The sequence below is a fragment of the Chelonia mydas genome, chromosome 8, assembly GCF_015237465.2.
Source record: "Chelonia mydas isolate rCheMyd1 chromosome 8, rCheMyd1.pri.v2, whole genome shotgun sequence".
NCBI lineage: Eukaryota > Metazoa > Chordata > Testudines > Cheloniidae > Chelonia > Chelonia mydas.
This window is the reverse complement of record NC_057854.1, coordinates 10,899,481-10,914,904: the sequence shown is the minus strand read 5'-3', so window position 1 is coordinate 10,914,904 and position 15,424 is coordinate 10,899,481. Positions and strand designations below refer to the sequence as shown.

General features: G+C 38.8%; 1 protein-coding gene across 1 annotated transcript in view; it reads left to right on the top strand.

Annotated features, from left to right (window-relative positions):
- The first annotated feature begins 6,533 nt into the window (after positions 1-6,533).
- The window catches only part of SMAD5 (SMAD family member 5), a 46,784-nt gene continuing 37,893 nt past the window's right edge, over positions 6,534-15,424 (top strand). The window contains exon 1 of the mRNA XM_043553142.1: positions 6,534-6,607. The gene's annotated coding sequence lies outside the window, so the exon portion shown is untranslated. The remainder of the gene's footprint in view (positions 6,608-15,424) is intronic.

The window sequence follows — 15,424 nt, the reverse complement described above, 5'->3', positions numbered from 1 at the left end:
CTGCACGTGGCAGATTCAGAATGTGTGTGTTTGGCGGTGGAAGGGAGCAGTCACTCCACAGCATTACCTACCCTGTATGGGCCAAAGGACGACTTTCTGCAGATCTTTGCATGATCATTTTCTTCAGGTAAGGACAAAAGTATGTGTTAGGCAGGTAGTGGGGATAGGACCAGGCAAAAGCCACCCTACTCAACATTTTTCACTGTCTAATAAATGATATTTCCAATAGATTTTGAGGCAGAAGTGCCTAATGCCAGCGGGAATATTTTGTGCTTATGAGTCTGTAGTAGTGTCAGTATAAATGAAAATAGTTGTGCAGAGAATGGGCATTCCACTTTGCAGAGGATTTCAAAAATTGTCCATGTTCCAGTTTCACACATTTTGAAATTTTCCAAAGGAAAATTTGAATACCATTTTTTTTTTGGTTCAGAGTGATTAAAATCTTTTCTTTCGGCATAACGGAAATATTCTCTTTTTGACTTTAAAAAAAACAACAATTGAAGTAAGCCACTTCAACAGGAAAAATCAAAATGTTTTGTTCCGATAATGTCAAAAAGTCCATTTTTTTAAATTCAAAATGAAATTTTGGCAAAATTGACATGATTTTGCAAAATGTTTCAATTTCAACAGAACTGCATTTTCCAGTAGAAAATTGTTCCATCAAAGTTTTTCCTAACAGCTCTATAAAGGAATTTGTATTCAGTGACTTCTGATGACTGTTTCAGCTCTGATCACTGCACTGGTGAATCAATCTAAGTGTATTAATGGTTTTAAATGTATCATTTTAAATGAAAAAAATGGTTTGCAAGTCATTTATCTGAGTAACACAATCTTGCATACAACATTTTATAACAATGTTTAATTTCTTTCTTTCCTTTTTGTTTTGTTTGTTTTAATTAAAAACTTAAGGATGACTGGAACTTGTATTGGCTAACCTTCAGACTTACTTCATTCATTCATTCTTCTTGAGATAAACAACTGGTCCCACTAAATTACCTGATCCAACTGTATTTAGAAAAACAGGTGCAACCAAACATTCCCAGACATCAGTGTTTTATGTCAGAACGTGAAACACTTGCAAATAATGATTTCACCCCTGGATGTAGAACCAATTCATTTGAGTTCACACATGACGTGGGAATTCATAAAGACAGATTCTCAGCTGGTGTAAATTGGTGTAACTCCTTTGAAGTCAGCGGAGCCAATTTAAGCCAGCTGCAGCTCTGGCTAAGTCTCTTACCAACACAAGCTTTTGTCTATGTTTGAAGTAAAAGCAATTGAACATAAAAAGCCAGAACATGCTCTAGTTTAATAAAAAATGATGACCACTAAGACTAGTGTATAGAACTAGAGAAAAGATAGGGATACACGCTCCTTCATTGATTCATTCTCTGCTTATAAGGCAGCCTCTCACTAGCAGATAATAACAGTGTGATAGCATCAAGGGAATGCACAACACATTCTGTGGATGGCTGTTTTCCCTAAGGGACTGTATGATTATTTGGTTTATCATTTTCTTCAGAGAGGCAAAAACTTTATTCTGATTTGCTTACTTGTCAGTTTGTTGGTCTTGAAAGTAAAAGACATTTTGCCAAAACAAGCTCACTGAGACAGAAGCGATGCCATCAGCCTTAGGAGCCTGATACAGCAAAGTACTTAATGTCAATGGGACTTAAGCATGTACTTAAAATAAAGCATGGACAGAAGCATTTTGCTGAATAGAAATGAGATTACTCACATCTAAGAACATTAAATATTTTGCTGAATTAGGGTTTCCGAACCTATCATCTCTGAAAAGAAGACTATCCCACTAATGAAAGCTGGGCTTTTCTAATTAAATTTGTCTGACAAAGGGTGCAGGTCAATGTACAGCTTACTTGTTTAAGTAAATATGTTGGAATAAGAAAACATTACTAATATTAAAGTCTGTGTGTGATGTGCTGTGCTTTAAGAAATACATCTGCTAGGCTTATTGCATTACAATTCCTGCTAGTTCCTTTTTTTCTTTAACAAAATGCAAGATCTATAGATAATAGCTCTGAAGGTTGGAGGGGCACTCAACACTGGGCAGGCTAGGCACAGGACATATATTACATGGGCTTCCACACACTGTTCCTGCAACGAGCTTTAGCTCAGACTTTGCAGGGCCAAGGAAGTAATTCACTCTACACGCCTGCTGATCTCAGACCACGCTGCTGAGATTGGTAACAAATTAGTGCCAGTAGTAGTGATAGCTTCTGTGGTGAGAACCTAGATTTAAACCTCCAAGGCATTTCACATTGAATAGATTATGAGAGAACCTTCCTGTTCTATATATCCACACCAGATCTCCATAAGGGACTTAGAGGTAAACACCTTCAGAGTCTCTGAGCCATCCAGTCCCCCCTAGCCTGAACATTCTGCTTTCTTAATGGACCCTAAACCAGTGGAGGATTGACGTAGGAAATCTCTGCTCCACCACCGCTTCTCCCACAACATGCCTTTTACACAGGGGGAGTGCGGAGAATGAGAAGGGGACAGAGGCACAGGCCTGCCTACAACTCAGTTATTCCCAACAGGGAATTTCTCCATGCTGGGGGTATTCTCTGCTCGGAATTTGTTGCTAGATTGCATTCCCTTTATATTACTTGAGTGTTGTAAAGGACCCATAATGCGCTGGACAACCTGGCCCCTTATTCTTACAAAGAGTGGAACAAATTTAGGCCTGAGCTGCATATATGTACTGCAGAGGCCTCAAACACCACAGAGCGAAGGGGAGCAGGGGGAGAGGATCTGATTCTAGCTCCCCACTGAAACAATGGAGATGCTGCTATCCTACAGTCCCACATCACTGGAGCCGTGGAAAGGCATTCTGGGATGGGGCACAGAAGTCATCCGCACGTTTTAGCACACAACAACATGCACGCTGATACAGCTTCATCTTCCTCCATCCTGCGCAAATTAATCTCCCTCCTTCAAGATTAATCTGAATGAAAGATTTGGGAGGGGGGAAAAAGTTCAATTTAACACTGTTTTTGCACGATTAATGTGTCCTATTTACAGGACGAGAGGGGTAACTATAGTACTTGGTCTAGACCCAGAATTTGACCCAAACTGTTTAAATACCAAAAACTGTTTACACTGATGAATTTAAATAATCTGTGCTGCTTGCAGACAAGAGTGTCTGAGGAGTGACACCAGGTAGAAGTTGTCTTCAAATGTGTCTGCCTAATTAGTATTGTACAAACCAATATATATTATTAATTATAATTTTAGTCTCCTTTATTCACTGATAATCTTCAAAATATGGCAATCAGAGAGTACAGAATTGGAATAATAATACTACCTTTACTTACATAGTAGATAGGTGACAATAGTATGTAGTTATGTTTGCTGCACCATATTATTAAACACTGAGGACCAAAATGTCTGGTTATGCTCATGCAACCCCCATTGACTTAAAGCCTTTGTGCAGGATGTTTGAATATAAATCTAAATATGTATCTTGCATATCATACTGTGCCTGTTTATAAATGCACAATCAAACCTGGGCTGCAGAAAGGATTGATTTTAAGTTGTTTTATTGTGGCCTTTTCAGGAATGTCACTTTGGGTTACCAAGGCTGTAATACCTAGTTCCTTCTACTGATTCTAGAAAAAGAAAAAAGGCAGAGTTCATGATGTGACTGGAACACTTCAATGGAGCTACATCTGCTTTATGCACATGTAACCCACACACCTCCTGGGTGTGGTGCTCTGTCCCGTCTAGTGGCATCAAGACCACTTAGAGAGAGATATAAAATGAGTCTGCTCTACACCCTTAGCTGTGGTAGAGGTTCATGCACTAAGCTCCAGAGGCCCCAGGTTCAATCCCGACAACCGGCGTCTGTTGGCATTACAAGTGGGGGCTCATCTGGATTTCAACTGGGAAGTCTCTGAAGCTCAAGACACACTTCCTCAGCAAGGGGAAGTATGTAACCCACACATCTTCTGGGTGTGGTGTTCTGTCCCATCTAGTGGCACTGAGACCACTTAGAGAGAGTTAAATGAGTCTGCTCCACAGCCTTAGCTGAGAGCCAGTTGGCTTTTAGCTCATACTGAGTGTAGAGGCTCATGCACTAAACTCCAGAGGTCACTGGTTCAATCCCACCCACCGACAATAGCATTACACATACATAAAAGTACATTGTTAGAGAAGCAATGCAATCCAGTGGTTAGAGTTCAGAACTGGGAGTATGGGACAAGATTATCGTTTCTACTATCTCCAGCTCTGCCGCAGACTTGCTGCATGACCCTTGGGCAGGTCACCTTCTCCATCTGTGCTTCATTTTCCCTATCTTTAAAATGCAGATAATAATACCTTTCTCACCAGAGGAATGAATTAGTAAATGTTTGTCAAGGGGTTTAATATCCTTGGAGGAAAGATGTGTTGGAAGTGTCCATTTCAAAGCATGCTATTCTCCATTGTATAAAATGAAATTTGAAGTGCTGAAGGAAGAAAATCTAGTATGCTTAGCAGTATTAATATTATTTGCACAGAAACATTACACAACGTGACTGGTTTAACATAATGAAGATTAATTAAACTGAGGTATCTCTTCAAATCACCTTTAATGTGCCACTGTTAGTAGTAGTTTCGTCGTGTAGATTATAATAATTAATGAATATTTGTATAACAGTGTAAACTCATTATAGACTTGTGGAATCTCTCGCACCTGAAGCTCATTGTTCTTATCTGACAGTGAAAGCCCTGCTGGTGTAAACGAAAATCATTTCACATCCTCCTGGCTCTGAACAGTCTTATCCCTGTTAATCACTTTGGTTGTTTGTTATTTGTGTAATTTACAAGTTTATACTGATTTTGTAGAGTAACACATATCAGAGGGGGTAGCCATGTTAGTCTGTATCCACAAAAACAACGAGGAGTCCGGTGGCACCTTAAAGATGAACAAATTTATTTGGGCATGAGCTTTCGTGGGTAAAAACCCCACTTCTCCATGCATCTGAAGAAGTGGGTTTTTTACCCACAAAAGCTTATGTCCAAATAAATCTGTTAGTCTTTAAGGTGCCACCGGACTCCTCGCTGTTTTTTAGAGTAACAGAGATGCTCCGGTTGCTGCACTAACAATTTAAACAACAGACAGTTAGAAACATACAAGATATTGTATAATAAAATATAAATACAGTAAAATAGTCGCAAATAAGGTCAGTCACAGCAGTCCTAATTACCTAGTGAGCATGGAGGACCAATACGTGTGTTAAGTGCTTAAGCACTAGACCAGGGGCAGGCAACCTATGGCACGCGTGCCAAAGGCAGCACGCGAGCTGATTTTCAGTGTCACTCACGCTGCTCGGGTCCCGGCCACCAGTCCGGGGGAGCTCTGCATTTTAATTGAATTTTAAAGGAAGCTTCTTAAACATTTTAAAAACCTTATTTGCTTTACGTACAACCATAGTTTAGTTATATATTATAGACTTATAGAAAGAGACCTTCTAAAAACATTGAAATGTATTACTGGCACACGAAACCTTAAATTAGAGAGAATAAATGAAGAGTCGGCACACCACTTCTGAAAGGTTGCCGACCCCCGCAGGAGACTGAAAAGAGCTTATTGTAATTGTTAAGGGTTCATCCTCGATTCACTTAGTCCCGTGAATAATTTCACTTACTGGTGTAAGTGTTTGCAGCTGTACAAGTTGGCCTGGGACCCTGGGTACTTACTTAGGTGGCTAGCCCCTGCTGAACTCCATGCTGCCACGCCTTCACTGCTATGGGTGCACTAGCTTGCTAGATTAAAGCTAGTTCCGGTGTTTCTACATGAGCTGCCATCACACATCTGACTGCAGTGCAGATATACCCAAAGCATGAAAATAGCTATATAAGTACACTGCACCTGGAAATCTCCAAGGACTCTGCTGTAAGCAGGATAGGCAGCCATATTTTGTTCAGTTCAATACATTTACCGAGAGCGAGCATATACTTTGCTCTCTCCTAGAGACTTACCTTTTGTTCTTCTTTGTTCTGTTGTCCTTTTAATCTAATCTAAAATAAGGGTCATTCAGCCCCAAAGTATCTATTTACAGGGAAACATAAAACAAATAGTCAATACATTTGAGAATATCACTGTTGGTTCGCAGTTGGCAAACCAGAAAAAAAATGCACTGAACAAATTATTCATTGGGGAAAAAAATCGATAATTTCTAGTAATGATATGATTTAATACTTATGTAGCATTTTTATGTGGATTGTATGAAAGACGCCCTACAAAATATGGCTACATTGTACTGGAATTAAGGACAATTATTTCAAGATGGAAGAAGGAAACAAAAATAAAATTGAGGGATAACTTTTCCACAAAGTTTCTAAAGTGGGAATTTGAACTCTTTCTCTCTTACACATACACACAGATTTCCCAGCTTGACTGCCTCTGCTCCTTTGCTGTGGAGTATGTGTTATCTGATACCTCAGTTCTCCCAGCAGGCAGGGGGATACTTTGCTTAGGGCTCCACCCCTAGCCTCTCTGTCGCCAGTATGAGAGAAGAAGACAGAGAAATAGAAATCACTTGGAAAGGGACTAGAGAGAAAAAATAAGTGCAGAGAAAATGGACCAGCAATAACATTTTCCAAGGTAAAACTGATTTTTGTTAATGTGGTTATTTTTTCTACAACAGTGGCTTCTACTCCCTAAGTTGTTAAACTCTGAAATGTATGTTGGAGAAAGGGGAAGGAGATCTTCTGACATGGCATAAGTTTCTAAAAGTTTGCAGATTTTACTGTTTCAGCTGTGATTTGTACTCTTTTTAGGCACCTCAACAATGCAGCAGAGGTCTAAATATGTGCCTGTGAAAGTGGAATCCCAGAGATAGTATATGTTAGCAAGGTCATTGCCGTTAACTTCTGGGATTCCAGTTAAAGCATGAAGTGATAAAGATTTATTTAATACCAATACTGTAGTTGTGTAAAATTCCTGACATCCAGAGTGGGTTTGGAATAATGCAGAATCGAAATATAGAGAAGCTGGAGTTTTGAGCTGAAACGTAGCTTTCGAAAATGGATACGAAAAGATTCTCGACTAAAAATTATTTTGTTTTAATGGTTTTAGGAGTTCTATTCCAGCTGGTTTAGCAAATTGTATAATATTTTATTCTTCAACATCTTTTAGCCCAATCCAAATACACCATTCCGTAGTTACTACAATAGGAAGCAATTAATATAGAAAATATATTACAGAATAACACACGCTCACAACAAATGAAGTAGTTTGTGTATTTTAAATATGATCTAAAAGTGCCTCGAGAACCCAAAATGTCATTCTGTAGAAGATGTGTGCACTGTAATTAGGGTTGTGAACTATTTTGGTGACACAGCCTTACATGGGGCCCATCTACGCATCTGAAGCAAAAAAGTTTATGAACTTTTAACTTTTCCTCTGCAATGCCAAATGTAGAGGAGTTTAAACATTAGTACTTCCAAACAGAGAAATATTTTCATCCAATTTCTTGCAGCATTCTAAAAAGCATCTTAAATTTAAAAGCTGTTTTTCCCCATGTATCTTTTTTTTTAAATACTTGCGTAATAGAGCTGTTTCAAAAGGGGTGGGGGAGAAATGGCACCACTGGGGAAATGATGAGAAGTCCAATTTTTGGCTACTTTCTATGAAAACTGGATTCTTTTCTTCACTTGTTTGTCAGGCAACATTTAATTTTCATCTCAGTAAATGTCCCACTTCTATTTTTTGACTACATAAAAAGCTATTTTTGCTGCTGAAAATTGCTCCAGTGAAAACGAAAGTAATTTGTAAAATTTGTGCTGAAAAGTTGCAAAAGTTATGCTCCTCTTTTACTTTCACTATTACACAAAATTCGGTACTAAAGGGAATAGCATTTGTTTTTTATTCTAAAAGTATTTGCTTATATTTGTTCAAAACAGAAAAGGCCAATAACATTTTTGCTCTTTTTCAGCAGTTTCATTTCCTGAGATAGACATTAGTGTACTTATATTAGCAGACTTTGATACTGGAGAGGAAATTATTAAAACAAAACACAATCTTTGCTTAAGGGTCAGAAAAAATACAGTTGTGTCACTTTGTGCAAAGATACATTTAAACTCAAACGGGCCTAATTCTTGATCATAGAATCATAGAATATCAGAGTTGGAAGGGACCTCAGGAGATCATCTGGTCCAACCCCCTGCTCAAAGCAGGCACAATTCCCAATTTTTTTTCCCCCCTCAGGGATTGAACTCACAACGCTGGGTTTAGCAGGCCAATGCTCAAACCACTGAGCTATCCCTCCCCCCAAAAGCAGGACCAATCCCTAAATGGCACCCTCAAGGATTGAACTCACAAGCCTGGGTTTAGCAAGCCAATGCTCAAAACCACTGAGCTATCCCTCCCTCCTTACCCTGGTTTTGCACCTGTGTAACTCTAAGGACATCAGAGGAGATACTCTACATTATTTAAATCAGCATGAGAGGAGACTCAGGCCTGTGCAGCTCAGATGTGGGTGATTTTTGACTCCTGGGAATATTGACATCACTAATTGTACCACTGTCCTGATGAATGGCATGTCACAGTAATGGCACTGGACTATTTTGTCTTGCTGAATCATTTGGATTGATAACTAAAAATAAATTTGTTAGTCTCTAAGGTGCCACAAGTCCTCCTTTTCTTTTTTTTAAAAAGAATTGTGTATGCATGTATATGTATAGAAGGTTGGTTTGGTCCTCTTTAGCATTGTTTATCTTTAACGTCACTCATTTGCTCTTAAGATAAAGATATAGATATATCAATGTGCTTTCTACTTGCTCTAGATTGTTTAGTCATAAGAGCCCACCATAAAATGTAATATTCTTGACAGTTGCACTCCATGACAGCCAAAAGTATCTGCGTAATGAATGGATTGATAGTTTAGCTGTAAGCATCATGTATGCACACATGTGCTGTGGGCTGCGTTAACTTTATTGTAACAGATATGACAGACCGCCACAAATACAGCTATAAATTGTATATTTTTGTGGAAAATATTCCTTTGTTTTAAAGAATAAGTTGGTTTCACATATTAAAAAAGAGGAAAACTTTTTTATCTCTGCGGCAGCGTAAATCTGCTCTGTTACATCCAAGCATCTCCAGAAGGGTGGGTGTAACCCAGAGAATTTGGCCCACTATGTGAGCAATGTGCTGTATTTCCAACGTTTCCACTATTTAGGGCTCAAAATAGTTTTCCTGTGGCTTTGGCTGTGCAGCCACAGGGACAACTTTCAGTGCATAGCTATTGTCAACGTTAGCCCTAACTCCACGACTGAAAGTGGAAAAGTGGACATCCAACTCAGTGGTTTGTCAACAGATTGCTGTAATGAGTATGATGCAGCATGTTAGACCTCCCCACCATCCCTTTATGGAATGTGACCCATCCAGATGTCAGACACTTTCAAAATTGAGTATGCTCAGGAGAGTATATTGACATTTGGGAGTGACAACCTTTCAGAAACTGACAACATCCCTGTAGCCAATAACCTTGGAAGTTATATACCCAGGGTTCTGTGCCGGACACACAATGTACTACACATTTAGAGGAGCCATAAGGTATGCAAGTTGCTACTTTCACTGGGAGGTCGATAATGCGACATCCAGTGGCCAGTTGCTGATGTTGAAATATTAGTGAATTTGCACAAAGCACGAAAAAACACCAGCGCTTAACAGGAGCACCATGTGAAGGTTGTTGTCTTGCAAGTGAGTAAATCTGTAGTGACTTAAAAATCTGACAGCAGAGCTTAAACCTTAAATAAAGAAAAAAAAAACCTGATAATGAGCTACCTGAGTATAATAATAGGGCAGGAAGTTTATAGTGATGTGGGAATAATTTCCCTTGTATATTACAACTTTCTATAACTTCCGTTTCATGATCCAGCATTTCTGTTCTCAGTGATTTAGAGAACAGGTTCACAACCTGGTGGACACAAAAAGCTCCAGGCAGAGTTGTGGCATCTCTCCTGTTCCTTATAGCCAGAAGGGAGTGGGTCTTAAAATTCTGGAAAGTGTTGTTATGACATGGGAACACAGTATAGAAAAGGTTGAGAACCGTTGATTGAGAGTTAATAAAAGTGAGAGTACACCATCGTTCTCTCCATGAAAGCTAAAAGGAGTATAAGATGAAGGATGATCTATGCAGTGAACAACATTGGATAGATATTCTGAGGAATCAAGCAATTTTAAATTCCTCTCTCTGGTATTTCCTCTGTGAGAGTGTTTTATTTTGAGTTAAGCAAATGGGACATTTTATCTGCTCTTCCAGGAAGTTTTTCTCTTCTTCAAGGACCACATCCAATTAACAGTGTTTTGCTCCAGCAAGATTCTTTCTTTAATGGGAGTTGGATCATGCTGTAATACAGAAACTTGAAACAGTATTCAAACAAAGGGTCCCCTTGTTGGTAGCTTCTTCTGTGACCTACTCTGTCCTTGATCCTATCCACGTTTCACTTCCCATGGCTTTGAGTAGTATTTTTATGCGTAAGACTCCCAATCTACTTTTGTACTCTATCTCTGTTCAGTCTTGCACTTTCACCACCTTCCAGACATATCAACATGGATATCTCATCAACAGCTCATGCATGCACTTCTTCTGTGTTCTTTTCAGTGCAGAGAAGTCCTTCGGTGCTCAACTGAGAATAGTCATATTAATCTTGCCATAATGTTCCTTGTTTATAACATCTTCATTAATATATCAGTGTTTGATCGCATGCTTGGTCCAAGTCATTTTTCCAGTCAATTAATAATAAAAAGTTTGTGGCTTTAACTTTATTCATAGATATAACATTAGCTTTCCCTCCACTGCTCTACAACCTCATTTTAATACCTAGTATCACACATCTGTAGCATCAGCACACAAGGAGATACTGTTGCACATCCTTTCCCTTACTGTTCAGTGAGCTGTCATTTGTCATTCAACAGCAGATCGCCAGCAGGTGGGCAATGATAGCAACAATAATGTGGAAATGCTGTCTAGTAATGCAAGCAAAACTATTTCCTGACATTTTTTTCTTCACATTCGGATAGGTCACAGGGACCTAACAGGACATTTCATATTGCTCCAACTAACTTTAAAAGGAGTTTGTTATACTTTTTGTTTCTGTTCTGCAAAAGCGTCCACACTGTACCATTATAGAACTCAAGGGCCATACACCTGATAAGTTAATATCCCATAGTAGCCCATAATTCACCACAGATGAATGGTTAAACATTTTACTCCCTATTTTGAAAACACTTATAGTACATGTGGGGGGAAAAGAAAGTCTAAGACATACTAAACCTCTGAATTTACTTTCTTGCTGGGAAGTAGCTATTCTTCATGTATTTTGCTTGTTTTCATCAAGCAGTGAATAGTGGGGTTACCTGAAAAGATGAAATGGATAAAAAGAGGAACAGCAGCTCCCTCCCGATCCCTTAAGCTTTCCTCAAAAGTTGATCCTATTCTTCTGCACAGACACCTAAAAAGTGATGATTCCTCCCCACCATAACACTTGTAGTATAAGTGATATGTTTGCCCTTCCCATCTTGGTAAACTCAGCCAAAACACAGATGGATTGTTTCAAATTCCTCTCCCCTCCCTCTTTTTATGTAGCCCTTCCCTCACCCCTATTGCCCAAACAGGCAGCAGTGAGAGGGAGTATGCTTGTAGATTCATCGATTCCAAAGCCTGAAGCAGGACCGGCTCTAGGCACCAGCAAAGCAAGCACGTGTTTGGGGCGGCACAATTCCAGGGGCGGCATTCCGGCCGTCCCTTTTTTTTTTTTTTTTTTGCTTGGGCAGTTGCGCTCTCGGAGCTTGGGGCGGCAAAAGATGTAGAGCCGGCCCTGGCCTGAAGGGAGCATTGGGATCATCTAGTCTGACCTCCTGTATAACACAGGGCAGAGAACCCCCCCAAAGTAATTCCTAGGGCATGTCTTTTAGAAAAACATCCAATCTTGATTTAAAAATTGACAGTGATGGAGAATCCACTGTGACCCTTGGTAAATTGTTCCAATGGTTAATTACTATCACTGTTAATATGTATGCCTTATTTCTGGTCTGAATTTGTCTAGCTTCAACTTCCAGCCATTTGGTCATATTATACCTTTCTTTGCTAAGTTTAAGGCTTATTGTTAAATATGTGTTCCCGATGTAGATTTTTGTAGACTGCAATCAAATCACCCCTTAACCTTCTCTTTAGTAAGCTAAACAGATGATTGAGCTCCTTGAATCTGTCACGATAAGGCATGTTTTCTATTCCTTTAGTCATTCTTGTGCCTCTTCTCTGAACCCTCTCCAATTTATCAACATCCTCCTTGAACTGTGAGCAGCAGAACTGAATACAGTATTCCAAAAGCAGTCGCACGAGTGCCAAATACAGAGGTAAAATAACCTCTCTACTCAAGATTCCCATTTAGGCATCTTAGGCTTGTATTTTGGTCACAGTGTCACATTGGGAGCTCTTGTTCAGCTGATTACGCACCATGACCCCCAAATCTTTTTCAGAGCCACTGCTTCCCAGAATAGAGTCCCACATTCTGTAAGCATGGCCTACATTCTTTTCTCTCCAGTGTATATATTTATACTTAGCCATATTAAAACCCATATTGTTTGCTTGTGGTCAGTTTACCAAGAGATCAAGATGGTTCTGAATCAGTGAGCTGTCCTCTTCATTATTTACCACTCCCCCCATTTTTGTGTCATCTGCCAACTTTATCTGTGATGATTTGATGTTTTCTTTCAAGTCATTGATAAAAATGTTAAGTAGCATAGGGCCAAGAACCAGTCCCTGTGGGACATGACTGGAAACACCTGTTTTATGATGATTCCCCATTTACAATTATATTTTGAAATGTATCTGTTAGCCAATTTGAAATCCATTTAATGTGTGCCATGTTAATTTTATATTGTTCTAGTTTTTAATCAAAATGTTGTGTGGTACCTAGGCAAATGCCTTACAGAGAACTCAAGTATATTACATCAACACTATTATCTTTATCAACAACTTGTAATCTCACCAAAAAAAGAGATCAAGTTAGTTTGAGTCTATTTTCCATAAACCCATGTCAATTTGCATTAATTACATTACCCTCCTTTAATTCTTTATTAATCAAGTCCCAAAACAGATGCTCCATTGTCTTGCCAGTATTGATGTCAGGCTAACAGGCCTCTACTTACCCATGTCATCCCATTTACCTTTTTTAAAAATTGGCACATTAGCTTTCTTCTAGTCTTCTGGAACTTCCCCAGTGCTCCAAGACTTGTTGAAAATCAACATTAATGGTCCTGCAAACTCCTCAGCCAGCTCTTTAAAAACTCTTGGATGCAAGTTATCTGGGCCTGCTGATTTAAAAATATCTAACTTTAATAGCTTCTGTTTAACATCCTTCAGACCATACTACTGATATGGAAAGAGTGTTATCATCAGCATATAATGAAACTATATTTCCCCCCAAATACAGATCAGTAATATTCATTGAGCATATCTACCTTTTCTGCATTATTATTGATAATTCTACCACTTCCATCTAGTAATGGATCAATACCATGGTCAGGATTCTTTTTGTTCCTAATACATTTAGAAAGCTCCTTCATATTGTCCTTAACTCTGCCGGTCATAGACTTCTTCTTATGTCCCTTTGCTTCCCTTATCAATTTTCTACAATTCCTAACTTCTGATTTATATTCATTACTATCAACTTCCTCTTTCTTCCATATGTTTATATATATAGTTGCTTTCACCTTCCCTCTAAACCAGGTCATTTTTTACACTAGTAAGGCCTTCTTTCCCAGTTGGCTGATTGCGGCTTTTGGGGCATCTAGTAAGGTGTTCTTAAATGATTCCCAATTATCATTCATATTTTTCTGATTAAATTCTTCCTCCCCGCTGATTTAGCTCATAATTGTCTTCAGCATTATGAAACTGGCCCTATTAAAGTACCAGGTATTATATATTACTGGTATGAACTTTATTCTGCTTGCACAGTATCAATATGATCAAGTCATAATCACTTGTACCTAAGTGATTCTGTGATCAGTTACTCTTTATCTGTTAGGACAAGGCCTAATAAAAAAAGTCTCTTGTGTTGGCTGCAACCCTTTTTGAGATAGGAAATTGTCATCTATAACCTGTAGAAAATCAAGGATGTTTTAGTACTGGCAGCGTGAAACCTCCAGCATATGTCACTCATATTGAAATCCCCCATGATTACATAGGTTTTTTCCCCCTACACATTATATATAGGCATATAAGGAGGCAGTCATTCTGTTCCCATTTGTGATTTGGTGGTTTGTAGCAGACATCAACTTTAATACCCCATCTTGTGCTCCCTAATGTCTATCAAAAATGGTATTACCTCTTTCTGAGAGTGCCACACCCCCTTCGCTTTTGCCCACTTGATCCATCCTAAATAGTTTATAGCCATTCATTTTTACAATCCAATCGTGTATCCTCCCACCAGATTTCAACTAGATTGAATTTATGCTCATAAATGAGAAATTCCAATCTCCCCTATGCTATCCTATCCTCCCCACACCCTTATGCTTCTAAGCTGAAATGAGGAATACCCCATCCCCACCTTGCAAGAATCAACCTGTTACTTAACATGGTTGTAAAATGGTTTAGAAAATGTGTAATACAAACACGTTAACTATTTTTAAACTGTTCCTGCCCCCTCCCAGCAGTTTTAAAGTTCAATTTAAACAATGTAGTCATTTTAGGAGTCACAGGAAGGCCAAGCTTTTATAATTCAGTAACCTTTTTGTAGACAGTTTCCTTACAATTCAAACATCTCATTTAGTTATCAAACTGCTAGTTTCCAGCTAAACAAAAAGAAATGCGATGTTCATATCCTGAATATGACGAGAAGATCAGAATAATATAACTTGAGGTGTACATGTTGCTTCTAACAATTTGGGGCCTGATCTTATCATTGATTTCAATGGGCTTTGAATCAGGCCCTGTGGCACTGTATTAATAATAAATATTAATAATAAATATTACTGTAGCACCTAGTAGCCCTAGTTACGGACCAGGACCCCATTTGTGCTAGACGCTGTACAAACATAACAAAAAGACAGTCCCCAAGTTAGCCCCAGTGTGAAGAGGGCATAGACTGTATTATATGACTGACAGGGATGGTTTTAAGAGACAGCTGTCACAGTAATCTGTCCTCTTTACTAAGACTGGAGGAATCTATTAGCAAATGGAGGCGAGATCATCAGAAAACATTTGCCTGAGTTTAGGAAGCAAGAACAAGATTTTTATAAATGTGCATTTGCAATTGCTTCTGCATAATCTGGACTCTCAATTACCGATTAAATGTCCGTAGGACTAGATGTTTAAGTAGTGATTTCCATGGAAATTCCTACAACTGCATGCCTGCATTTCTATAAGTCTGGGCCTGTGAGTATGAAAAATAGTAGATTGACTTCTTTTTG